Here is a 27,922-nt window from a genome sequence, read left to right as displayed (position 1 = left end):
TGAGCTCAGGCAATCTGCCTGCCTCGGACTCCCAAAATGCTAGGATTACAGGCGTGAACCACCGCGCCCAGCCCCTTCTTTCTTTCTTTCCTTCTTTCTTTCACCAACTTTTAAGTTCCAGGGAACTATGTGTTTTATGCGCACGTTTGTTACGTAGGTAAACGTGTGCCATGGTGGTTTGCTGCACAGATGAGCCTATCACCTAGGTATTAAGCTGGTGGTTCTTTCTGATGCAAACCCCTGCTTCATTGCAGTACAGGAATCAGGTCACATCAATGGCCGGAGCTGGCGAGGTGCAGAATGTGGAGACTGAGCCTATACCTCGCCCCTGTGCCCTTCCTGCCAATTCTGAACACCAGGATTCTAGCCCAGAGCGGTCGACTTGAGTGGCACTCCAAACTTTCAAGGGAAGTCAGAGATTGGGATTTTGAAGTGGAACATTCCTTCAATAGTATCCATTCGTTTGTTAAAAATCACCCCAGGCGCCGCACACACACACACACACACACACACACACAAACACACACGCATGACCCAAAGAGAGGACATTGGCAATGCCAGAGACTCTCTATCGGCCTCCCTCCAATCCTGAAGATCCATTTCTTCTCAATACTCAATGCTTTGTGTTTCTATTGTGAACCCCTCATCTAAAGGAAAATGAATCCGCCTGGCATTGCTGTGTCACTTTCCTATCTGAGTGGTCACAGGCTGTGAAAATATGCCAGCACCGTGTGGGATTTAAAAAGGAAACCAGCTGTGATCCCCAAACGCCTGCCTCCTACTCCCTCCACAGTTGACATGAGATCACCACTCTATCTTCCTAGTAGTCCTCATCCTCACACTGAAGCCACGCTGGGCCTAGCCTGGTGGCTCACACCTGTAATTCCAGCACTTTAGGAGGCTGGGGTGGGTGTATCACCTGATGTCAGGAGGCCAGCCTGAACAACATCGTGAAACCCTGTCTCTACTAAAAAAGACAAATAATTAGCTGGGCATGGTGGCGGGCACCCATAATCCCAGCTACTCCAGAGGCTGAGGCAGGAGAATCACTTGAACCCGGGAGGCAGAGGTTGCAGTGAGCAAAGATCGCGCCATCGCACCCCAGCCTGGGCAACAAGAGTGAAACTCTGTCTGGAAAATAAATAAATAAATAAATAAAATAAAAATTAATTTAAAAAAAAGCCAATCCGTGCCCCTGGAGTCTGGGGGGCGGGGGAGGCCTCTCTCTCCATCCCACCCACCACCAGGTCCTCCAGAGGCAACTCTGGGTTTACTCTTAGTACAGTAATGAATCCGCTTTGGGATCTCCAACACTCTTATTTCCCTTCCGTGCACTTCCCTTTCCTCGACTGCAAAGCGAGAGAATAATTCTGAGCCCACAGGTCTGTTGTGAGGTTCCCATGAAGTCATATACGGCAAGGTGTGAGCCCAGGTGCCAGTCTCCTCGTAAGGAATGACCCAGCTTGGGTCACTTCCCTGTACTTGTCACTGCCGCCTGGGCCCCCATGGCTTTGCGCACATGCAGAGGTACTTTGTACATCCTGGGAGTCGAGTCTTCCAAAGTGAACACGCTCTTGGTTCCAAGTTTCCACCCTGCCCAAAAAGAACAATATAACGTCCCAGTATTGGACAGCAGGCTGATCCTTTGACCTCAGCTTTTCTACCCCTCAAGTGGGTTTCTGTTCCTCCCCCACAGGACTGGTAAAAGATTATAAAGGAAAGCAGCCCTGATACCCAGGAAGCCTTTAGGAAATTAAGCCCCGACTACCACCTCCCCAGAGGAGCTGTTTTTTACTCGTATCTCTCAGGTTTTCTTCAAAGTTATTTTTCCATGCCTAGGACTAAAGCTTGGAAATAGGAGAAAAAAAAAAAAAATTCCTCAGTTTTCACAGGAGCGACAACTGTGAAATCTCCTAATTATTTCTGATTTTACTGTGAATTCCTAGAAATGCCACATCTCCTCCCAACCTGGAGAGACACAGCGCCCTGACACAGAGAAAAGCTCTCATGCTCTGAAGTATTTGATTGGAATCTGAAGTGCTCTATCTCTCCTCTGACCACCCCCGCCCTTCCCTCAAGCCTGCTGCTGGGGCATGGTGGAAAAGTCAGAAGCATTAGTCTGGTGTCAAGGGGCACTGCTACCCGCATTCTATGAGAGTCAATTGCAATTAACAGGGTCATCCAGAAAAGGCAGGTACAGCCCAGACAAAAGGAGCACAGAGAGATCTTATCAGAGTCCAAGGCCGACAGGCTGGGTCTGAGCCTTTCAGATGCTGCTTGCAGAGGAAACAAACAAACAAAAAAATGGTGGTGGAAAGTGGTAGGGATAGGAAAGACAGACCCAGCCAGAGGGGGGAAAGGACAGGGAATGAAAAGAGCTGGGCGACTGAATCGCGGGGTTTAAAGAACAAACACAGACTCCTCGGCCTATGTCTTGGGTTCAGCTCCTGACTCTGCCCCTGGCCACTTAACAAAACTTGGGCCATTCAACCCCTCCGAGCCTTCATTGGCTTGTGGGCAAAATGCGAATACAAATAGAATGTTCCTGTTTTTTAAACTGTCATGTAAAATAATTGCCATGGGAAACAGTGCTGAGGGTAGTGCCTGATATTGGACAGTTACTAGAATAACTAACAGAAGAGCTTAGCTTGGAGTCGGGAAAGCCGTACGGAGAACCTAGAGAGAAGTGGATGATGTGAGCAAGTTTCCCAGGGAAGAACTCAAAACACTGCACAGACAGGTGACCAAGTTGAAAGTGATTCTGGGCCTACCTAGTGGAAGATGGCATGGAGACCCCTGCCCCCTACTCAGAGGAAGGACTGACCCTGCAAGGAAGCAAAGTCCTCCATACTCATGGATGCTGGTACCAATTACAGAGGTCCCCTCTCCGCGTTCCTAAAGACTGGAAGGTAGAGACACACACACACCACAGTAGGCCCTGGGCCGGGACAATGTTACCCAGGCCCTAGGTCCCCTACACATCACTCTATTTTGACACTCTTAGCTGCTGCCAAAGATGTTTAAAGTTCCTTTCAAACAGAAGGGCTTAAGCACCTACTCTGTGCTTAGCTCTGAGCCCTTTATCAAGGAGCATACAGGAAAACAATGTCTCCAGTCCTTCCTTCTTTTACCTTTCTTTGATCTGGGAATGATGTCAGGGAGTAAGGAAAGGTGATGTGGTAGAACCAAAATTTCCAAAGCAACCGAATTTCCTATGTCAGGTGGACCACTGATGAGTCACATCACTGTGGACCAGTGGCTGGGTATCTTTAAAAGCCTCATCTGTAACGTGGGGGCAGGAACTTTTTTTTTTTTTTTTTTTTTTTGAGACAGAGTTTCACTCTCGTTGCCCAGGCTGCAACGCAGTGGCGCTGTCTCAGCTCACTGCAACCTCCGCCTCCTGGGTTCAAGAGATTCTCCTGCTTCAGCCTCCCAAGTAGCTGGGATTATAAGTGCCCTTCACCATGCCCAGCTATTTTTTGTATTTTTAGTAGAGATGATGGGGAGGGGCGTTGGTGGCGGGGAGTTCACCATGTTGGCCAGGCTGGTCTCGAACTCCTGACCTCCAGTGATCCGCCCACTTCAGCCTCCCAAAGTGCCGGGATTACAGGCAGAAATATTTCTCACCACAGAGTTATTGTGATGATTAGAAAATGCGGGCAGCGTGATGGGCATGTCAGGCGTGCAATTTATTTTTCATTAGTCCACGTTCCTGGGTGTGCTGCAGATGAGCAGGGATTGGACAGCTTGAACCCTCAACCTGTCTCAGATGTGCACTTGCCTCTGTTGGGAATTGGACAGACAAGGGGAACGCGTCCAAACCACACCACCCTCTATGGCCAGATAAGGAGTTTTAACCAATGCACAGGCTCTCACATTGATCCTTAACAACTGGTCTTTAAATGTTCCAGCTCAGGGCTGCACCATGAAGAGGGTATCTGAAGAAGCAACCAAATTAACAGGAGGTTGAATGCCTCTTGATGCCCTTCCAGAAGCAAACGCATGACTCCAGAGCAGGCGGGGAGATGCCACTCCATTCTTACTTGCTGAGCTAGGCTGCCTGTTTTTGTTCACACATCTCGGTAAGTGAGCACTTACCTTTCAGGCCCTCTTAGAATTCCAGAAACTTGAGGCTAAAAATCCATTACTTATCAATTTTAAAAGTTCCCATGGAGTGAGAGAAAAGAGGGTCATTACCAGGAAGCAAACGGTGGATGGGGAGGGTAGCCACTCTATTTTCTATTAGGAAAAAAAGATAATACACAGCAGAACCTCATTAAGTCAGTATCGGTTTATTCAAAAGAGCTTATCATTCGCAGCAACTATTCCCCAATCAACTGGACGCCTCTACTGTAATCTCCTTTAACACTGAAAGTCTGATGATTAAATATATTAATATATCAGAGAGGCCAAACTGGGTTTATCCAAAGGTGGGACTCTTTGGCTGTAATGTCTCTGAGGTGTCTACTAGAGCAATTGACACATAGTAGGTTTGCAATAACCCTTAGCTCCCTCCCCTTGCATGTGGGATTATCAAAGCTTTAACCTGGTTTATAATATGTCTAGTCCTTATCAATAATAACCTGGTTTCCATTATAATATACTACCTTTTATTAAACTGGAGCCAGAAACTCTTAATAGCAAGAGCCTGTCAAAGGCATTTTAATCACTACTGGAGTGCAGATGTCTCTCCTAGGAAAACACGGGCAATGTTCCACAGCGAGGATAGGGATCGTCCATCTACCTTCGTGTTGGCAGGATGAGTTACGGAATTGTATTATCCGTGCAATTAGGCCAAGGCTTCTTCTGTACTTCCACAGTGACCTCTCTTGACTCTGTGTAATACGAGGTACTTTTCTCTGCGTCCTGGTTTCCAAAGCATCTTTTTCCCCTACAATGGCCACCAATGACATCTGCACGGAAAGGCCAACTTCTGAGATTTGGGCATGCCTTCCACTAGCTGTTTTTCCAACATGGCCATCTAGGTCAAAGGCAAAATGATGGCCAGGGCTTTTCATGACGACGATGATAACACTGATGTGGACGGAGATGATGTTGTCCACGCTAAGTAGGGAGCACTTCCTGTGTTACTGCCTGTGCAAATGCTGTTCAAGCATTTTTAGCACTTCGTCCTCTCAACAACCCTTGAATAAAGAAACAACTAACATCTTCATTTTGCACATGAAGAAACTGAGGTGTACAGAGGATGAGCAACTTGTCTGCCCTCTCCACCCACCAGAAAATAAGTGGCACAGCCAGGATACAAACCCAGGTGCATGACTTCTAATTCTGCATGTTTCACAATTCTCCTTCCCTTCTTGCCCAGTCAAGGACAACACATCAGAGCTCCTGGAGTTCCTCCCAGGTGAGCAGTCGCAGAGGTCCCCTGATCAGGATCTAAGGTGGTGGCCAAGATCCAAGTCCACCTGCCATCCTTCCTCAGGCTTTTTGGACAACGGATTAAAGGGACAACCAGGCATCTGTCCAACAGGCAAAACACTTAAGGTTTAGATGGAAAGGGTCTCATGCATCTAATTCCAATAGCCCAGAGCCAGACCCCAGCAAATCCTGAGTTGGGGAGCCTTTGACTGCAGATGTTGAGTGGCAAGAGGTACAGTTTTGGCATTAGGCACATTGAGATTTGAAATCTTACTTCCTGATGTAATCACATTGGGCAAGGCTTCCTATCTGTGAGGGGGTAGAATATGTCCTGCAGGGAAGCCGTCAGGGTTGGATGAGGAATCTCAAGTGAATGCATGGGGCTGAGGCTGGGATAAATTTATTTACAGGCTCTTTACTGCTCTGGGCCCTTTTCCCTCCTCCTTGTTCACAAAGTCAGCACTTTTCTCAAGCCCACCTACACACCAATGCGCCCGCGCACACACATACAGACACACACACATACACACATACACACACTCTCTCTCTCTCCAGTCTGGTGCTGAGTCTCTAAACCATTGGTGCTCAGCTTCCTTCTGTCTGGATGATGTTTATCGGCAGGATCCACTGGTTTCGAACTTTTTTTTTTTTTTGGGAGACAGAGTCTCGCTCTGTCACCCAGGCTGGAGTGCAGTGGCGCAATCTTGGCTCACTGCAACCTCCGCCTCCTGGGTTCAAATGATTCTCCTGCCTCAACTTCCCGAGTAGCTGGGATTACAGGTACCCGCCACCACACCCAGCTAATTTTTGTATTTTTAGTAGCGACGGGGTTTCACCATGTTGGCCAGGCTGGTCTCAAACTCCTCACCTTGTGATCCACCTGCCTCAGCCTCCCAAAGTGCTGGGATTACAGACATGAGCCACCATGCCCGACCGTCCCTAGAACTTTTAACAGCTCCACTTGCTCTCCCAATCAAACAGCATTTTTGTGCCTGAATGAGGGAATAAGGGAAAGAGATATTATAAGGATGACTTAAAAATAAAAGCAGAAGCGTATCATTTCCACGCTTGGGCATTTCAGCATCCATTTATAATGAGATACTTGTCATACACTAAACTAACTGCTTGCTCTTAGCTGACCACTATGGTGTTCCTATTCTCCTGGACATTTGTATTTAGACACAAAAAACTGAATCACTAATGCTAAAAATTTTTATTCCAAACGTACACAAAGGTCTCTCTCATGGTACAGAAGTATATAGCTGCATCTCTAACCTGCACCTTCTCTGGGTTCAAGAGTGCTCAGTGGTGTGGAAAACAGGGTGTCCAACCCCACAGCTGGCTGTCAGTTGGCCGGAGGGTTGCCTCTTTGGGCTCTCTACGGGGTCAGACTAACAAAAGGACGCTCAGCCCTTTGGTCAGCAGAGCTGGAACTGTTCTCAGCAATGAAAAACCTAAAAAAAAAAAAAAACCTCAGATGGTTCCTCCCCTGCTCCCGTAGGTGACCTACATGTGAGTGGGAAGGAAAACAGGTCCCAATCCCTGTTTGATGCACTTGGGAACACAGCCTGGGTTGCACCGCATACCACAGCCTGCAGTCCTCTTGATGAATCATACATAAAGCGGAGAAGAAAGCCAGGCCTGCCAGCCCAACTTTGCACTTCACAGTGAAGCATAAAAGCACGCAGGAGGTAGCACAAGTTGCTTTCTTGAGAAGCGGGCCTTGCAGCAATCTGTTTATGAAAAGGAGGAGACCTTTGTAGTGGCATCTCTGAAGCCAGAGGCCTGCCAGCGTACTCATCAGAAACCCGCACAATGAAAGGTTGGAAACCAGTGTTGCTGTATGTTAGCTAGAGAACACAGGTGGGACCTAACCAAAGTTCTGAACTTGTGGTTCTGTTTTAAAGTCATGTGGTACAAAATGCAGTTTCACCTGCTAAGGCTTGAAGACAGGAAGGGTGGAGAGGGAGGGGTGAATAAAAAATCACAATCCAAGAGCTCCTAGGTTCAAATCCCTGCCCTGTCCCTGCCTAGCTGGGTATCCCCACAGAAGATACTTATGCTCTCCAATCCTTAACTTCTTCTTTTTTTGTTCTCTTTTGTTTTGTTTTGAGATGGAATCTTGCTCTGTCACCCAGGCTGGAGTGCAGGGGCACGATCTCGGCTCACTGCAACCTCTGCCTCCCAGGTTCAAGCGATTCTCCTGCCTCAGCTTCCCAAGTAACTGGGATTAGAGGCACACGCCACCACGCCCGGCTGATTTTGTATTTGTAGTAGAGATGGGGTTTCACCATGTTAGCCAGATTGCTCTCGAACTCCTGACCTCAAGTGATCCCCCATCTCGGCCTCCCAAAGTGCTAGGATTACAGGCGTGAGCCACCATGTCTGGCCACCTTAACTTCTTCATCTGTAAAATGGGGATAATAAATGTTCGATCCCTCCCCAACATGGTCCTACCTTTCTTTTACATGTAGGGGGGGTGGAGAAGGTGATCAGGTAAGAGTTTGCCCAAGTAGGCCAGGCGCGGGGGCTCACGCCTATAATCCCAGCACTTTGGGAGGCTGAGGCAGGCGAATGACCTGAGGACAGGAGTTCGAGACCAGTCTGACCAACATGGAGAAATCCCAACTCCACTAAAAATACAAAATTAGCTGGGCGTGGTGGCGTGTGTCTGCAATCCCAGCTACTCGAGAGGCTGAGGCAGGAGAATCACCTGAATCTGTGAGGCAGAGGTTGCAGTGAGCTGAGATAGCACCATTGCACTCCAGCCTGGGAGACAGAATGAGACTCTACCTAAATAAATAAATAAATAAATAAAATAAAACAAAATAAAATTGGCCAAGTAAGTAAGTGGAGGAAGAGAGGGTCTGTGGTAATGAGGAGGACACTAAGGGGTTATATCAACCCCTTCCTCATTTCTCCCACCCCTTTCTTGGCCTACACCCTCTTCAAAAAAATAACATTTAGGCCAGGTGCGATGGCTCAAGCCTGTAATCCCAGCAATTTGGGAGGCCAAGATGGGTGGATCACGAGGTCAGGAGATCGAGACCATCCTGGCTAACACGGTGAAACCCCGTCTCTACTAAAAAATACAAAAAACTAGCTGGGTGAGGTGGCAGGCGCTTGTACTTCCAGCTACTCGGGAGGCTGAGGCAGGAGAATGGCGTGAACCCGGGAGGCGGAGCTTGCAGTAAGCCGAGATCGCGCCACTACACTCCAGCCTGGGCGACAGAGCGAGACTCCGTCTCAAAAAAAAAAAAATAAATAAATAAAAATAACATCTGCAACGTAAGTAGGAAAGTCCAAAAGAAAGGACTCAAATGCAGATGTAGCAGAATAACTCAATAATGACTCTAATACTTAGGGCATGCTGACCTACTCTGTGTCAAATACTATTCTACATGTTTTAGTTAATTATATCATTTATTCCTCACTCCCCTCCAAAACAATCCCTGGAAGCAAATACTAGTAGTATTAACCCCGTCGTACAGAGATACAAAAACAGCTCAGAAAGATGGGGTCGTTCTGCAACCTGTCACTTAATATGACAGAACTGGAATTCAACCCAGATATTTCTGACTCTTGATCTTAACTGTTTATCTATTAAGCAACTACTTGCAAATTTGCTAGTTTGACCTCCTCTGGATTTCATGGACCAAGAAGACTCTTTTTTTAGAAAGAATTGGGAGGTCCAAAATCAGGTTGTCAACTTTATTTTGTTTTTCCAAGTAAGGAGACTTAAAAAACATCTACCACCTCCAAACACTGTCATTTCATAAAAGACGGAATAATTTAAATCCGAAAGTGCATATAAGGCAGAAGTGCCAATAAAAAGAGAGCAAGCTTCTTCTACTTCTAATCACTTTGAAAAGAATATTTTGGCTGGGTGTGGTGGCTCACACCTGTAATCCCAACACCTTGGAAGACCCAGGTGAGCAAATTGCTTGAGCCCAGGAGTTAGAGACTAGCCTTGGCAACATGGTGAAACCCTGTTCCTACAAAAAACAGCCAGGCATGGTGGCGCACACATGTAGCCCTACCTGGAGGGCTAAGGCAAGAAGATCTCTTGAGCCTGAGAGGAGGAAGCTGCAGTGAGCCGAAATCATGCCACTGTGCTAGACCTTGGGTGACATAGCCAGAATCTATCTGAAAAATAAAAAATAATAAAAGAATATTTTAACACTGAGAATATCTGTTGAACATAATCTCAGAATAAAGGACAATCACATAAATAAAACTGATTTAGCTTTATATGAAACAAGTCATACATCTGTCCTAATTTTTCCACAGTTTGCCATAGTGGGAATATCTTGATGAGCGTCAATTAGAGTTCTCTTCTGGGGAGTGGATGTTGGACCTGTCCAGCTCTGCCTCAGCAACCATGGGCAGAAATATTCTGATGTGGTGAGGCCTTGACACAAGCCATGAAGAATCTTGGGTGAGGAAGGGGTGGATGAGATGGCACAACTGACCTGCGTCCACTACTAAATGTGATCTGTATAGTTAGTTGTCCCTCAGTATCCAATGGGGACTGGTTCAAGGAACCCCAACCCCCCACCAAACACCAAAATCCACAAATGCTCAAGTCCCTGACATAAAATTGTATAGTATTTGCATATAATGTATGCAATCCTCCCGTATACTTTAAATCATCTCTAGATTACTTATAATACCTAGTACAATATAAACATGATATAAACAGTGGTTATGTTGGATTGTTTAAGGAATAAAGACAAAAAAAGCAGTTTGTATGTGTTCAGTACAGATACCACCCTCCGTGTATTTGTTTGAATGTTTTTAATCTGTCATTAGTTAAATCCACGGATGGAGCACCCAGAGAGAGGAAGGGCTGACTGCATATGGCCTCTTTCATTCTTTCAGTCAGTATTTGTTGGCTATTTTCTTGAGGTCTGGTCCCAACTATGTCTTAGGAATACAACTGTGTCAGGCACTGAAACTCCAGCTCAGGTTTGGTGGTTTACAAAGAGGACTCATAGGACTCAGCATATAGTCACACTCATGGCTGAGATTTATCACAGCAAAATGATGCAAGGCAAAATGAGCACAGGGAAATGGGGAATGACGCGAAGTCTGGAGAAAACCCGGTACAAGATTCCATTTGGCCTCTTCCAGTGAAGTCACACAGGAGGAATTTAATTACTCCCCTAGAAATGAGCTATGAAAAGATGTATGAAGTATTGTCTACCAGGGAAACGTATTAGGGACTCAGTGTCCACAGTTTTTATTGGAAGCTGGTCATGTAGGCACCCTCTCTGGAGCATGTACCAAAATTCCAGCCTCCACAAAGGAAAGCAGGTATTCCACATGAGCCCTATTTTTGGTACAAGCAGTCTAGACACAGTGAGCCATCGTTATCTGATCTGGGAATGGCGACAGCCCTCCTAAAATCCAAGTTCCCAGATGCAGCCAAGAGCCAAGCTTGCAACAGGCTGCTGTACTAACTCCTTCCCACACAGCAACAGTGAGCAAAATAGGACCCTGGTGCCTGGCCTCATGAAACTTACAGTCAGGTGAGGAATACACAATCTTCATGCCAACATCATTCACTCATTCAACAATTATTTTTGATGACTCTCTATGGGCCAGTGACTGGTGGCAGATTCTCAATGAAATAGACTAAAATCCCTGCCCATGTGGAGCTTCAAGTCTACATGAGTGAGACATAGTAAGTGCTAAGGAGAAAACAGAAGCCAGGGAAGAGGAGTGGGGAGGACCAAAATAGGTGCTGGAAAAGGGAAAATTAACTGAGTCTGGATAATTTTCTGTAATCTAAGTTAATTCTCTATTTCTAAAAATCTACTTCTTTGATAATTATCTAAAAACTGGAACTCAGTTAACTTTCTAATTTTTTTTCCTATTTCTAAAAATCCACTTTTTTGGAATGAGTTCAAAGGAATACTTACATAAAAGACCCCTGCACCCCAGAGAAAGTGATGATGCATTTGAACCCTAAATGATGAGAAAGAGTTGACTAGCTAAAGCAGGATAGGAAGACTACTCTAGCAAAAGACAACAGCCAGTGCAAAGGCCCTGTGGCAAGGAGCAGCGTGGGTAACAGGTTCTTGGGGAAAGTGGTACAAAGTAAGCTGCAGAGGTTGGCAGGGGTCTTGCAGGCCCTGGAAAGGATCTTGTTATTTTATCCTAAGAGATATGGTGAGCCATGGAAGGGATTAAGCAGGGAGTGGCAAGTAGGGTGGTGACAAGATCAGATTTCTATTTTAGAGAAATGACTCCAGCTTCTGCCTGAGGAAGGGATTTCAAGAGAGTCAACAGGGGAAGCAGAGATGCCAGTGAGAAATCTTACCAACAACACTGCTATATATGGCACTAACTCACAGATTTGCAATTCATCCTACATTGCTATCAAGTATGCTCCTGGGAGACAAAGGTTCCTAACCTCACCAATATCTTCTGAACCCCATCCCTTGTGGAGGAAAAAAAAATACCCAAGAGAAAAGTCTTCCCATTTTTAGAGTGTTTTAAATGGCACAAGAACCCCAAAGGGAAAAGTTCAACATGGGAAAGCGAGCAGCGGTGCCCTCTGAAAAGTTTTAATTTTATTTTAACTTTGCTAAATCTACTTACATTCACATTTTGAAATATGTATGCACGATAAAACACTGCAGTTATGGTCTATTGGGTTAAAAATCCACTTTTTGGAACGGGTTCAAGGGAATACTTATATAAAAGACTTGAGAATGGAAAGTAATTCTGCAGATAAAATAGAACGGAAACATCTCCTAAATATGCCCCTTGTAAGATAAATGCACAATGAGGAGGGGGCCTGGGACCATCACTAATGGGAGATTCACAACAGTGGCCTCTTAATCCCTCACAAAACCAGCTGGAAGGGAAGCGCCTGGCTAGTCGTCGACATCAACATTCAGACTTTTCCAAAGGTCTCTCCTCTTCCTTTCATAATTCATTTGAAAGCAAGAAATTAAACCCGAATTTAAAACAGTGAAATTCCATTCTAGCACACCACTCACAAAGCATAGGGTGACCATGGTGTTTATTTTGCAAAGTTCCAGACAAAGAGAGCTAAAAAAAAATTTGCTGGAATAAATCCATCAACAGGCATCTCAGTGCTTATTCTGTGTAATTATCCTTATATGGGGAGGCACACAAAAAAAGGAAGAAAATATGGTTCTTATCCTTAAGAAGCTGGCAATCCTGTTAGGAGGGTACTTCTCAGCTCCATGTATGTATCAGATCACCTCGGGAGCTTGACAGAAAGACTGATTCTCGGCACTCGCAACTCCCTAACCCCAGACCTAGTATATCAGAATGGCCACACAGGGCTTGGGAATGTATATTTAGCGCAAACAAAGGGGATTCTGCTGGAAGGCTGAGATTCTGAAAACACTGAACTGAAAAGAAAGGGAAACTTCAGGAAACATTAGCACCATTCAATGTGACATGAGGGAGAGGCCTTAGTCCATAGTTGGCCAAACCTTCTACTCAAGGTAGCATTGCTTAGGCAGCAGCCATGATAATTCCAAGCATCCAGCCTTTGCTTTTACATCTCCAACAAAGGAAGCAGATCCTTGGTGTGAAGGTTCATTGCACTGTAGGGCCACCATCTACTGCCCCTTGAAAATCCTTACAAAATCTGACACGTCGTGTGTCTTTCTTTGGGTTAAACACAGTTTACTGAACTCCTCTTCACCCCTGGTCCTGAGGCTACTCTCCCAAGGATAAATGCCAGTTTGTCAACAGAGCTCTCAACAGGTGACACTCAAGGCAGAAAACAAGATTCCAGACAAGTTCTGGCCAATGCCAAATCCATGGGATTCTTGCCTCTCTTGATCCAGACATTTGATGTTGACTGACGTTGTCCAAGTTGGCATCATCTTGTCAGAGTCCAACACACCTGAAATCACTGCATACTCTGCTTTGCACCTTTTGTCTCGTAGACTTTTCCAAAATGAAATGGAGTTAACAGAGGTACCTCCATGTTGTTCCAGAATTTTCCCAGTATTAGCATCAAAGTTATTTATTTCTTGTCCCTGTCTATGACTCTTCTCTCCCCAGTTCACATTCATTCTTTGTCTTCCTATTTATAAGTCCAGTTTTTCCTCTTTCTTCTTTTTCATCTCCTTCTCTATGTGATTTTACCAAGATTTCCAACAGAACACCCAAAGTCTCATTGGTTACTTCTTGTTGGCATCGTGGGCCATTATTCAAAGACTTACAGAATCATAGAATGTCAAGGTTGGAAGGGGCCTTGGAGACCAGCCACGGCAAACCCCTTGTCATAAAGTGAAGAAACCATGGTGTAGAGAGGACATAGGTAAAAATGAATTATCCGAGTTTGGGGTTGAGCCAAGATTAGGATTTGGGTCTTCTCTGTGCTGAGTAGTTTGTGATGGCCTCCCTTTGGGACTTAAAGACCTGGCTATGTGGCCAAGCAGGTTTGGAGGGCTATCCCCTGGGGAGGTATGGTAGCAAACATACCTGGGGCTCTGGAGGAAAAGGGGCCTGAAAGGGGCCTAAATTATGCTAAGTAAAATGTAAAGTGGGAAAACTCACCCACACTGCCTACTGCTCTACCGTGATTTTTATTTAAAAAAAAAAAAAAAAAGAAGAATATGGCTGAGATTCCAGAAATAATAGTAGCATGTGGCCCTTTGTGTATGTGTGAGGGGTGGGGAGGAGGGAAGAGGAGGCACAAAAAGCAAAAAAGGAGTGAAAACAAAACCAAAAATCACACCACACCGTGATGGGTGTACCTCACAAGAACACAGGAGCCAATAGCAGCAACTTTTGAAGGCCAAATTGTTCCCTCTGGAAAAATGTAAGCAACAAAATAAAGTAGTATAGGATTATAACATAAAACATAAAAGTCCCTGAGTCTATCTTGATATAAATAAATGATTAAATAAATAAATGGGGGAGAAGAGACAAATATTCCATGCAGAATTCCAAGTAGTTTATTTAGATACTCTACCCTCGAAGAGTGAGAAGATTAAACCCCCACTCCACAAGTGTGAGCTGGGGAGAGCAACATTCCTCCAAAGAGAGGAGTGTGGAAAGTAGAGGGAAAGAATAAGTGTGCAGTGGAGAAATCTGATGAACACTACCTTGACCCGGTGAATCAAAGTCCCCATCAACAGTGAAGAGTCATGATGAAGGTGGACTGCTTGATATGATGTGATGACAACTGACCTCTGGGGTCTTCCTCCCTGAAATTCATTAACTCCAGTATACTCGTGAGAAAAACATCCTACAAATCCCAACACAGGGGCATCCTACAGAATACCCGACAAGCACTCCTCAAAGCTGTCAAGGTCATCACAAAGACAATTCTGAGAAACTGTCACAGCCAAGAAGAGGCTAAGGAGATCTGACAATTACATAAAGTGTGGTATCGTGCAAAAATTAGCTGAGTGTGGTGGTGCATGCCTGGGGTCCTGGCAGCTCGGGAGGCTGAGTCAGGAGAATCACTTGAACCTGCGAGGTGGAGGTTACAGTGAGCCAAGATTGTACCACTGCATTCCATCTTGGGCAAAAGAGCCAAACTCCATCTCAAAAAAAAAAAAAAAAAGGGGTATCCTGGATGGGGTCCTGAACACAAAAAAGTCATTAGGTAAAAAAAATTTTTAAAAACCTAAAGCAGTATGTATAAACGATGGACTTTAGTTAATAACAGTATTAGGTTGGTATAAAAGAAATTGCAGTTTTTGCCATTACTTTTAAGTAATTACTTTTAAGTAATGGCAAAAACTGCAAAAGTAAAACCACATTACCTTTAATGGCAAAAACCACAATTACTTTTGCACCAACCTAGTATTATTATTAAGTATTACTTTTCATGGCAAAAACTGCAATTGCTTTTGCACCAACCTAATATATCAGTATCAATAATTTAATCTTAATAAATGTACCTAATAACATAAGATATTAAAATAACAGGATTAAACTAGATGTTACATACATGGGAACTTGGTACTAGAATCTTGATTTTTCTTTAAATCTAAAACTGTTCTAACAAATAAAGTCTGTTTCAAAAAATAAAACATGTACCAACTGAAATTAAACAACAGCACATAGGAAAGCATATGGCATCCTAGTAGTAGGTTGATTGTTTGGGGGGGAATTTCAGGTTCCAGTTACCCTCAAATGGAACATGCTGGCCTTGGATGGGGAGGCTTCAGGGAGTCCTCTCCTTTAGTAAGGAGCTCAGTCAGGGGAGCCATAGAGGGATTGAGGCTAAAGAGTGGGGCTGGGGCAGCGACCCCGGTGACCCCAGCCTAAAGGCAGAACTGCAGCTGTCCTCATAAAGCTGAGTTGTTAGATGATCCCTCAGCATGATTGGTGATGTTCTCCAGAAAAGTTTTAGTAGCTTAGGAATGGCAGCCAAGACTTCAGACAGCTTGAGACCTGCCATGTGTGGAAGTGACTACAAATCAAACAGAGTGCCAGGGAGGACACCTCTTCCCAAAGACACGTTCTTGTTCCAGTGATGGAGGTAGAACTCAGGGTCAGCTGGGACATTAACCAGGCTGTGAAGGGGGCCATGATGTTCTTACCTTTTAGGTAAACTGAACAGGGCTTTGTGTGTACGCACTCCAGGTGAACATCACCTTTCATCACCATGCCAGCATTCAAAATCACATTCATACGATACCTGCTCCTTTAGGCAAACAAATTCAAGTCAGAAATCGTACAGGGAATAATACCTTCTCGTTCACCATTGTGTCGTTCTGCAATAAATAATTTCCAGCCAGGGTGCTGGAGAATTCCAAATGATAGACATATTATGTTCATGAAAGGTAACTTTGAGAAAAATCTTTCTGCAATAAAAGTGAGGGTTTTTTTCCCCCTTCCTGGCATCTGAGCTTGCCATAGAAATGAGTGATTTTCTGAATTTCTGCCAAGTTAGATGGGTTCAGTATGCTATTAGATTAGTCTGTTTATACAGAAACAGCCAAAAATAGGAAACACACAGAAGCTATTAAAGATATTGTCCTGTGAGGGCAAGATTTGAATGGTTTTCTTACTGCAAGTGGGAAATAAGATATGAGTCAGTATTAATGTGATAAAGAAGTTAATGCGTTCTAAAGCAAACCGTCCGATTCTTCATCTTGTTTCAGAGGTGACAATAAAAGGAACATCCAGACAATTATTTAGGGCTGGGTGAGCAGAGGAGGCAGAGAAACTTTGCAGAGCCCCTGCCAGTTGGAAATACATGTCTTTTACTATATAATGCTGGGGCACCCAGGGAGTTTTCGGAGGGGAACATGATTCTATGCCAAAAAAAAAAAAAAAAAAAAAAAAAAAAAAAAGGATAAAAAAATAAATAAATAAAACAAGGTTTCAGAAATTCAAAAGCAAAATTCCAATTTCACTTTTGCCCTTGAGTTGCTCTGCAAACTAATGGAAATCATATGACCTGTTAGGTCAATGGGATTCAAGAAGGAGGGCATGTATTGAATTCTATGTGCAAGATGCTGTGGGTTCTTACTTTCCTCATCTATAAAGTGGATGGTGCAATCTGGACTTTGAAATCCCCTCATTTCTCCTCACTAAGTCCCAGCTTGACCTGTAGAGCAAAGACCTTGCCACATTCTGGTCACATGACCTGCTCCTGACGATATTTTATGCTATACAATATGTGAGTCTGTAGGTGGAAGTATGTTTAAATAATGTCCCTATGAATCTCAGTACTGTATATTATTTTCTTCTTCATAGTGGAAAATCATGAAAAATAGGACTTTCCTTAAAAAGCACACATTTTTTTTTTTTTTTTTTTTTTTGAGACAGAGTCTCATTCTGTTGCCCAGGCTGAAGGTGCAGTGACGTGACTCAGCTAATAACATCAAGGCCCCTTTCACAACTTCGTTAATGTCCCAGCTGCCAAGGCACTCACTGCAATCCCTGCCTCTCAGGTTCAAGTGATTCTCATGCCTCAGCCTCTCAACTCCCTGGGATTAAAAGCACGTGCCACCATGCCTGGCTAATTTTTGTATTTTTAGTAACAGTGGGGTTTCAGCATGTTGCCCAGGCTGGTCTCGAACTCCTGACCTCAGGTGATCTGCCTGACTTGGTCTCCTAACGTGCTTGAATGACAGGCATGAGCCACCATGTCTGGCCAAAGAGTAAAAGTTTCTTATAAGGTCATCAAATTCCTGTCTCTCCTCTGAAACCTGGTGAGTAACTTAGAACTTGCTGTGCAGCCAAATGTTCAGTCTCTGTCTACTATTCAGGGTGTATTCATTTTCTATTGCCATGTAACAAATTACCAAAAGCTTAATAGCTTAAAGCCACATACATTTATTATCTTAAAGCTTCCATAGGTCAGGAGTCTGGGCATAGCTGAGCTGGATTCTCCATCCAGGGTCTTCCCAGGTAGAAATCTAGTTGTCTGGTGGGGCAGTGGTCTCATCAGCGGCTTGACTGGGGATGGTCAATCACCTTCAAGCACCCTTAGGTTGCTAGCGAAACTCATTTCCTTGTGGTTATAGGACTAATGCCCTCATTTTCTTGCTGGCTTCTTTAGGGCACTCTCAGCTCCTGGAAGCCAACTGTAGTTCCTTACTGCAAGACAGCTTACTTTCTCAAAGCCAGCAATGGAGAGACAGTCTCTCTTATTTTACCTCCTCTTTAAGGGATTTTCCCTAAAGTCAGGCCCACCCAGGATGATCTCCCTTCTCAGTAACTCAAAATCTGTCTCATTTAAGACCTGAATGGTATTTCCAAAAGCCCTTCGCTTTGCCACATAGTGTAACCTAATCTAAAAACTTACATCCTATTATCTTTTTCATATTCTGTTGGTTAGAAATGAGTCCCATTTCCCACCTACATTCAAGGTTGGGGAGGGGTGATCACATCAGGCCTTGGATACCAGGAGGTGGGGTATCACTGAGGCCATCTTAGGGTCCATCTGCCAAACAGAGGAAGAAACTACAAGTGTTCACTTTTTTTTTTTTTTTTTAAAGATGGAGTTTCGCTCTTGTCACCTAGGCTGGAGTGTAGTGGCATGATCTCGGCTTACTGCAACCTCTGCCACCTGGGTTCAAGCAATTCTTATGTCTCAGTCTCCTGTGTAGCTGGGATTACAGGTGTACACCACCAAGCCTGACTAATTTTCTATTTTTAGTAGAGGTGGGGTTTTACCATGTTGACCAGGCTGGTCTGAAACTCCTGACCTCAGGTGATCTACCCACCTCGGCATCCCAAAGTTCTGGGATTACAAGCTTGAGCCACTGCGCCCAGCCACAAGGGTTCATTTTATCAGAGTAGGGTCCGAATTTATCTAAGCATGAGCTTAGAAACTTGGTGCAGGAGGAGAGAAGAATGGAAAGAAAAAGGATAGAATCCCAAATTTTGTCCAAATAGTCATATTTTTTCAAGGTTTTCCTAAAATTATATGCTGCCCAGGTATGATGTAATAAAATACAGGTGTGTTTAGAATGCACAGTTAAACTTCAGCAACTGACAACTGGGTAGCCAAAACTTTTCTTCAACTAGCACAGGAATGACATTAGACATCCAGGAGCACTAAAACAGGACAAGTTTAAAGACAAACCTACATTCAGTTGTCTAAAAGATTAGAACAACATGTCTGGGCACAGGGGCTCATGCCTGTAATCCCAGCAATTTGGGAGGCCGAGGAGGGTGTATCACGAGGTCAGGAGATCGAGACCATCCTGGCTAACACAGTGAAACCCCGTCTCTACTAAAACATACAAAAAATTAGCAGGGCATGGTGGCGGGCACCTGTAGTCCCAGCTACTCAGGAGACTGAGGCAGAATAGCGTGAACCCGGGAGGCGGAGCTCGCAGTGAGCTGAGATTGCACCACTGTACTCCGGCCTGGGCAACAGAGCAAGACTCTGTCTCAAAAAAAAAAAATTAGAACAACACAAGCTTAAAGGTGCAAGTGAATCACTGAATATGTCGGCCAATGAAAGCCAAGTTCGGAGGCTACCAAATACAAGTAAAATGGAAATGTATCTGGGTGGAGGTAGAGATGCAACTGGAAGAAGAAAATAATAACCAACTCTAAGAGGGAAAAAATAAATCAGTTACCAGTGGAGACATGAAAGGGGTGAGGATGAGGAAGTAAGACGGCAGCAGCAAACTGCCCACTAGGAGGAACTGGGTAGGTTGTGAGTAGGGGGCTAGCAGGGGGCATGAAAAGATAGAACCATGAGTTAATGGAAAGTTCAGTTAACTAGAATGATATGCCAGTTAAGTACAATTCCACCGAGCTTGGCAGCCTTATTCTGGCCATTAACTTTAATGTTTCGCAGATCCCCGGCATTTTCACAGGTGTGAGTTAAAACCATCTGGTTTCTGCACTATACCCTGCCCATTAAAACCCGGCATCTTCAAAGATAAATCGTGGACCAAGGTGGCAGCAGGAGAAGAGAAAGGAAGTTAAAGGCTGCCACAGGCTTTACCTTCGACAGAAGGAGCCTTTCAACAGCCTTTGAGTTGGATGATTTTGAAATTGCAATGTAGAAAAAAATAAAAATACAGTGAGATGCTTTAATCTCCAGAAACACAATCTGGGTAAATCAATTACTGAGAAACAAAATCCCAACCAAATATATGCAATGCGTAGTGACCTGGACATGAAAACTGAAAGAAAGAAAGTGAGGAGGAAATCCACATCTAAAAGTATGTCTTTATAGTAGTCATATTTATAAATTTGACACACTTGCCAGCAGAGCTTACTAAAGATTATTTCTATGCAAATATGCATTTGCTAACCCATCAGTGTGCAAAAAGGAAAAAAAAAACATAGTTCTTGAAAATCAATTCTTGTGTAGTACAAGTACATCAAGAAGCAGGAAGTATACTGATAAATATAAAAATGTGCCAAATTTTCAAACTTCTCAGGGACAAGAGTCCCAGATAAAGTGGCAGAAGACATGAAACTGTCACACACTGCCCACTGTCTAGTATCTAGTCTGGATAGGGTACATGACAAAGGCACCTCTGCCAGTGATACAGCTATCTTCTCCCATCCAGGGACCAAGCTCTGGCCTTGAAATGGTTTTCCCCGGTTAATCTAAGCACCTGATTGACAGGAGGTACCATCCAGGGATTCTACACTGATAATCAGCAGGTTCTTAGCAGAAAACCATGGGCCAATCCTCTTCAGTATCTTCACAAATAGCCCTCCTAACAGCACAATTAAAACAGCTTGCTGCTTCTTGGTTAGGCCAGTTCCTTAGATTTCTCATTTCAGAAACCAAAAAGTATAGTAGTAGTATTCATCCTTCTCACCATTAGCTACTAAGTACACCATCCTCATCAACTGTGTCCTGAATACTGTCTTAGGTATTCTAATTCATTATTAATTAGAGATGATCTTCCATCTGGCAGAAGAGGAAGCTGATTAGTCTCATTTTCTGTGTTACGTGGTTAATCAGGAGTACTGCACAGGCCACAAGAACTCAGATAAAGATAAGGTCTATGGTTCTGCTACTTTTATTTTTTTAATTAATTAAATTTTTTTTTTTTTTGAGATAGGGTCTCACTCTGTTGCCCAGGCTAGATGGAGCACAATGGTGCAATCATGGTTCAACCTCCCTAGCTCAAGTGATTCTCCTGCCTCAGCCTCCTGAGAAGCTGGGACCACAGACATGTGCCACAATGCCTCATTTTTTGGTTTGTTTTATTTGGCTAGAGATGGGGTCTCATGATGTTGCCCAGATTGGTCTCCAACTCTGGCCTCAAGTGACCCTCCCAACTTGGACTCCTGAAGTGCTGGCTTTACAGACATGAGCCACCACGCCCAGCTCACATGGTTCTTTTTACCATCACTATTGCCTCCATTTACTTCTATATTTAACAAATTGTATAATAAAATTGAGATTAGAAGTGGCATCACAGCAGGAGCTGCAAGGAGACAAGAGGAGGTTGGCAGGATCCTGTAATTATCCTGTGTATAACATGTGGGTGCTGGTCACCCATGTGCAGGGAGTGTGTGCACATTTCTTGAGATATACACCTGGAATGTGTGCCCTTTTCTGCTTGCATTACACCTTTTTTTTTTTTTTTTTGAGATGGTGTCTCACTCTGTTGCCCAGCCTGAAGTGCAGTGGTAATCTTGGCTTACTGCAACCTCTGCCTCCCAGATTCAAGCGATTCTCACATCTCAGCCTCCAAAGTAGCTGGGACTACAGGGGCACGCCACCATGCCTGGCTATATATATACATACATATATACACACACACACACACACACACACACACATATATACACACATATATAGGCCATTGGCCAGGCTGGTTTCAAATTCCTGACCTTCAGTGATCCTCACAGCTCAGCCTCCCAAAGTGCTGGAATTACAGACATGAGCCACCACACCTGACCTAAAACTTAAATAAAGAGTTGAGGAAACCTTGCCCAGCAATTTCAGTATCTTAGTTAAAGTCTTTGTTCTTGCAGCAACAGTCGGAGTTGTGCCTTTCTCTGACTCCAAGGCCTCTTACTTGGAGAAGATCCATGCTGGGCACATCCAAGGTGTCCACATACAGCCTGTCAACTAGGTCTGAGTGTTTGGTCATTGACCGATACAGGCCACAGGGCTACGACTGCAAGCTTCCTTCTCTTCCTCTTAGGTCTCAGGTGGGGAAGACGGGGATGGGGGGGAATTCTCTCATGAGTCATTATACATATTACAAGGAGGAAAGCAATTCTAGCTTTGTTCCCCCAGATCAAACACGGATGCTGTTGAGAAGAGGTCTCTTATGAGCCGTACTGTGTCCCAAACTTTGTATGCTGAAGCCCGAAGCCCCAGTACCTCAGAATGTGACTGTATTTGGAGACAGAGGCTTCAAAGAGATAGTTCAGGTAAAAATAAAGTCACTACAGTAGACCCTAATCCAATATGACCAGTGCCCTTACAAGAAGAGGCCGTAAGTATGCAAACCCACATATGTATCTTCTTGTGGTCTTCCACGAGAAGATAGAGAAGATGGTCAACTACAAGCTGGGGGGACGGCCCAGAGAGAAACTAACCCTACTGACACCTTGACCTTGCACTCCCAACATCCAGAAGTGTGAGGAACTACACTGCTGTTGTTTAAGTCACCTGACCTGTGGTATTTCTACAGCAGCCCAGGCAAAATAATACAAGGTCCAGAGTAAGAACTGCCTCAGTGCTTTTCCATTTGAGATGGACAGAGGTTTGAGAGCAAGGACTTTAGAGTCAGAGAGATCGGGACTCAAGTCCCCAATTTGTCCTGTGGTCTTCAGTAAGTCATTTCCTGCCTCCCAGCCTTGTGTCTCTCAGAGGCAGAATGTGGAGAGTCATGGCCTCTTAGGCTTGTCATGAAAATTTAATTCAAAAACACATGAACAGCACCGAACACCACATCTGGCTCATAGTAGGGGCTCAATAAACACTAATTGTTAATGTTATTCATATGAATGATAATATAATGAAGATTAAAAGTCCTTTCTACTCACAGTTTGTTATAAAGATGGGCAGTGTGCACATGAAAAGGTGCTAGGTAGAGGTAGATTAGTATTTTGATTGACAGAAATGTCAAAATACAGCAAGACAGCATTATTCCATCATCCAAATAAACATTAACGGAGTTCCTGGGATGCCGGAAGCACTGTGCCGATGGCGCCGAGGAGTGAGAAGCCCGAGATAGCACAGAAAAGACGGCCATGCACGAAGATTTCCTGGGACTGGGAAGAATGAGGTGGGGCCCCACTGGACTACCTGAGCGCCATGCAAGCTTGTGGAGCAGGGGGACTCACTTCTACCATGGGGTTGGGGGATACCCCTCAGGGATTTTCACCTGCTTTCCTCAGAAAACACACAAGCACATCCTCAGAGAAAGCCATGGGTGCTTCTTTATGTGGCTGCTTAAGTCCGCCACCTGAGCTCAGCAAAGTCACTGCACTGAGCATTGTGAATGAATGATCAATTTCATGGAATGCTTGAGCAAAGCAGCAAAGCCACAGTATGGTCTTTGTTTTTTGGATACAGGGTCTCTCTTTGTGGCTCAGGCAGGAGTGCAGTGGTGAGATCTCGGCTCACTGTAACCTCTGCCTCCGGGGCTCAAGTGATCCTTCCACCTCAGCCTCTTGAGTAGCTGGGGTGACAGGTGCATGCCACCACACCCAACTAATATTTTGTATTCTTAGTAGACGTGAGTTTCACCATGTTACCCAGGCTGGTGTTGAACTCCTGGGCTCAAGCGATCCACCTGCCTTGGCCTCCCAAAGTGCTGGGATTACAGGCATGAGCCACCACACCCGGCCTATCACCTTTTAAAGACTAAATTGACCAGTTGATGTGGAGGGTTGAACAGAATGTCCAGGCTATTTATATGGCCGTGTGTATGTGAATGATACGTGGTAAGGCTGCCAGAATCACCAGGCTGGGTTTTGTTTCTTCTCAGATCATGTCTATTATCTTAAATGTGTCTCTTATTAAAGCAGAATGAACATTATAAAACATTATTGTGGTTTGAATGTGTACCCCCAAAATTTATATGTTGAAATTCTAACCCCCACAGTGGTGATATTAGGAAGTAGGGACTTTGGGAGGTAATTAGGTCATCAGAGTGACGGCTTCCTGAGTAGGGTTAGTGCCCTTTTACTTTATCACTATTATTATTCTTGATAGAGTCTCCTTCCTCTGTCTCCCAGACTGGAGCACAGTGGCACCATCTCAGCTCATTGCAACCGCTGCCTCCCAGTTCAAGCAATTCTGCCTCAGCCTTCCGAGTAGCTGGGATTTACAAGTGCGAGCCACCAAGCCTGGCTAATTCTTTATTTTTAGTAGAGATAGTGGTTCACCATGTTGGCCAGGCTGGGCTCAAACTCTTGACTTCAAGTGATCCATCTGCCTCAGCCTCTCAAAGTGCAGAGATTACAGGCGTGAGCCACCGCGTCCGGCCATTAGTGCCCTTTTAAAAGAGACCCCAGAGAGTTGCCTCAACCCTTCTACCAGGTAAGGAAATAGCAAGATGATGGACATCTATGAGATCAAAAGCAGATCCTCAGCAGACACTGAATCTGCCAGTGCCTTCATCTTGGACTTCTCAGCCTCTGGAACTGTGAGAAATACATTTCCGCTGTTTATATATTATTCAGTCCATGGCATTTTGTGATAGCAGCCCATAAAAACTAAGACAAACATCCTACTTGCTCATATAATTGAAAAAACAAAAGTGCGTGTGTGCTTGTGTGGCCATGGGAATGCTTACACATGGCGGCGAAAGCCAAAGACAGTTGTTACCAATACCCTTTCCAGGCCAAAGACACAGAGTAGGAAATTCTACTTGGAAAGTGAGAATAGCTAATGTTATCTTCTTAAAGATTATCCTGGCCGGGCACGGTAGCTCACGCCCGTAATCCCAGCACTTTTGGAAGCTGAGGTGGGCGGATTACAAGGTCAGGAGATCGAGACCATCCTGGCTAACACAGTGAAACTCTGTCTCTACTAAAAATACAAAAAGTTAGCCGGGCATGGTGGCAGGCACCTGTAGTCACAGCTACTCAGGAGGCTGAGGCGGGAGAATGGCGTGAACCCGGGAGGAGGAGCTTGCAGTGAGCCGAGATTGCGCCGCTGCACTCCAGCCTGGGCAACAGAGCAAGACTCCGTCTCAAAAAAAAAGAAAAAAATCCTACTGATTTCCTAAGACAGCATTTCTTCCCTCCTTTTCTTTCAACAACTACTTTTTGTTTATTTGTTATATACTTATTTCATTTATTTTTTGGAAATGGGGTCTTGCTCTGTTGCCCAGGCTGGAATGCAGTGGTGCAAACATAGCTACAGCAGCCTCCAACTTTCGGGCTCAGGGGATTCTCTTGCCTCGCCTTTCCAGTAGCCCCAGGTAGCTGGGACTAGAGTTGTGCACCACCACACCCAACTGATTTTTAAATTTATAGTAGAGATGGGTCGTGCCCAGCCTGGTCTTGAATTCTGGATCTCAGGAGATCCTCCTGCCTCAGCCTCCCTACGTGTTGAAATTACAGATGTGAGGTGTGGTGCCCAGCCCCAACAACCTCTTTTTACCCAGCTATATACCAGGTACCCAGTCATGGAGAAGAAGCGAAGGCAGCCCGTGTCCTACAGGACCTGATGTCTGTAGCAGAGCCTGCAACTTAGGATCTCCCATTAGCACCTTCGACAGTCATGATGCCCTATCAAATAATGCAGAGTTTCTATAATGTTATTACTTAGCTTACAACCTCCAAAAAAAATGGCAGACATATGATCATTTTAATGTAGCTAAAAATATAAATTGTACAAATGATTTTACACATAGAATTTCACCAGAGTGTCCCCAGACTCAGGACCACCCCCTATTTCTGAACTGACAATGCATTAGCCCTACCTTCTAGCAAGATTAGGGAGGGAGCTGTATATAACACAGCCCAGAGCAAAAGATTATTAAATATGTGTCGACTGATTAAACCAAGCATCACAAAGAGCTATGGGGAAGGAAAATCTAAGAATGCATTTAAAAGACAGGTTGATGGGTGCAGCGAACCACCACGGCACACGTATACCTATGCAACAACTCTGCATGTTCTGCCCATGTATTTCAGAACTTAAAGTACGATTTTAAAAAAAATTTTAAAAAAACCAAACAAATAAAAAGAAAACTCTTTCAACATTTCCGGAGTATACATAAAATACATCAAGGCCGAGCATGCTGTTGGCCCCCTGACCCCTTCAGGTAGCCTTAGTATCAAAAAGGCGAGTCCCTGGAACTGGACTAAGGTGGAGGGGGTGGTCCCTCATCTGCCATACACCTATGTCCCTCTAGCTCAAAGACCCACATATTTTCCTGAAATTAAGAGATTGACACCAGCAGGTGTTGAATCTGCTCCCCAGGGTCAGCTTCTGGAATGACACCGAAGTGAGGCCAGCAGGACAGACATCGTGAACAGGGCGGATCTGGTCTGGCCCAGAGGACCTGCCGCCATCACCCCCAGCCAGAGTACAGGAGATACCTCAGGGCCCCGGCCCAAAGGCGGTAATCTGGACTCAGAATAAATGACGCGTTGAAGAGATGACAAGCATGATTTTACCAAAAACAAAACAGTACACACATAAATAGACCACGTCATTATACTTGACTCCCTCTGCTTTGTGCATCTATTTCTCTACATGCCCAAGCTGAAAGGACTCTGTGAAACCCAAAAGCCTGTCAACACAGTTATTTCAATAACCATTTGATGGCAAAATCTATCTACAGTCGACAGAAGTTACTTATCCCACTGAGTGTGAATATTCATTCATTCTGATGTGAGATATTCACGTGCTTAATTACAAGGTGCTGCCGCCAGGGGTGACACAACACGCAAGGTTCAGTGCATTTTCTGCAAAGAGCCAGAGAGTAAATATTTTAGGCTTTGTGGGCATACAGCTACTATGGTGACTACTCAGCTCTGCCACTGTAGCTGAAAGCAGCCATGGGCAGTATATAAACCAATGGGTATAGCTGTATAGCAATAAAACTTTATTTACAAAAACAGGCCAGATGTGGCCTATGGGCTGTGAATTTGCTGACCCCTGTAATACACAGAATACGCAGTGTATTCTCTTCTTACAATTTGAAAACTTCTGATTTCTGAAACACATCTGGCCTCCAAAGTTTCCGATAAGGGGTTGGGGTCTTGTTCCCATTTTTGAAAGCATTCTTGGCTGGAAAGTTCTTTACAAAGAGCTGGGGTCTTCTTCCAATCAGTGCTTAGCTAGCTTTCCCAGGCATTGTGCAGCCATCTCTAGCAATACTTACACAACAACAGTAGTGGTGACTGCAACTGGAATCCGGAATTCAGGCGTGTTGAACTGGTGGAGAACACCCACTATGGGTCAATTCCATCAGATGATTTGCATGCAGGTTTTGTAGAGGGAGAAAGCGTAAATGCCCCTTGTGAGCTTGGGGAGGAAACTGGCAGGAGAGCGATTCTGCCAGAGCTAGGTTTCCCAGATGACCCCCATAGACACCAATCTGGTTTCAAGAGGAGCCTTATGACAGGGACACTCAGGCAGCCCCAGGGTCCAGATGACCAAGTATGACACCACATGAGGACAGCTCACTCATCAGGAGTTCAAGGAACACACTGGGGCTTCCATATGCTCATGTTTCTGAAACAGTGATCCCTGCCCTAGGCCTGGAGAAGGCAGTGGTGTTGGGAATGGCAGGAAATGGGCCCTGGGCACAGACGTTAATGTGGTCAGGAGTGATAGGCGCCAGCAGCAGCAGGCATGGAGGGGAGCCCTCACATGTCATCGTGAGCAGAGGAACAAGTGGGAAGGTCTCATGTGAGACAAGTTGAGGGCAAAAATCATGAGTTACTAAAGCACAGTCTCTCTATGAACTCTCAAGAGGCACCTCTTGGGGAGCCCATAAGTATCAGGTGGTGTTCTGAGAAGGACAAGGTCATAGATCCACAGGTGGGTGAAAGCCAAGGTTGGTAGTGACCCCAGAGCATGTGGGAACAAATGAGACACATAGTAATATTTACTATTACTTGAGCGCTCATGTTATCCTAAGAGGACTATGCTGAATGCCTTAGAGATGGG

General features: G+C 44.7%; 1 protein-coding gene and 1 long non-coding RNA gene across 3 annotated transcripts in view; both read right to left on the bottom strand.

The window, feature by feature from the left end:
* Positions 1 to 27,922, bottom strand: part of WWOX (WW domain containing oxidoreductase) — a 1,123,672-nt gene that overhangs the window by 571,664 nt on the left and 524,086 nt on the right. The gene's annotated exons all lie outside the window — the stretch shown is intronic.
* Positions 95 to 21,319, bottom strand: LOC144338238 (uncharacterized). Its single transcript, XR_013412206.1, has 2 exons — positions 20,986 to 21,319; positions 95 to 1,032 (listed from the first exon to the last, which is right to left on the bottom strand). It is a non-coding gene; the product is annotated as an uncharacterized LOC144338238 (long non-coding RNA).

This window comes from Macaca mulatta, chromosome 20 (assembly GCF_049350105.2).
Source record: "Macaca mulatta isolate MMU2019108-1 chromosome 20, T2T-MMU8v2.0, whole genome shotgun sequence".
In the NCBI taxonomy this organism is placed as follows: Eukaryota; Metazoa; Chordata; class Mammalia; order Primates; family Cercopithecidae; genus Macaca; species Macaca mulatta.
Note: the sequence above shows the minus strand (reverse complement) of the source record. Positions and strands in the feature narration are given on the sequence as shown.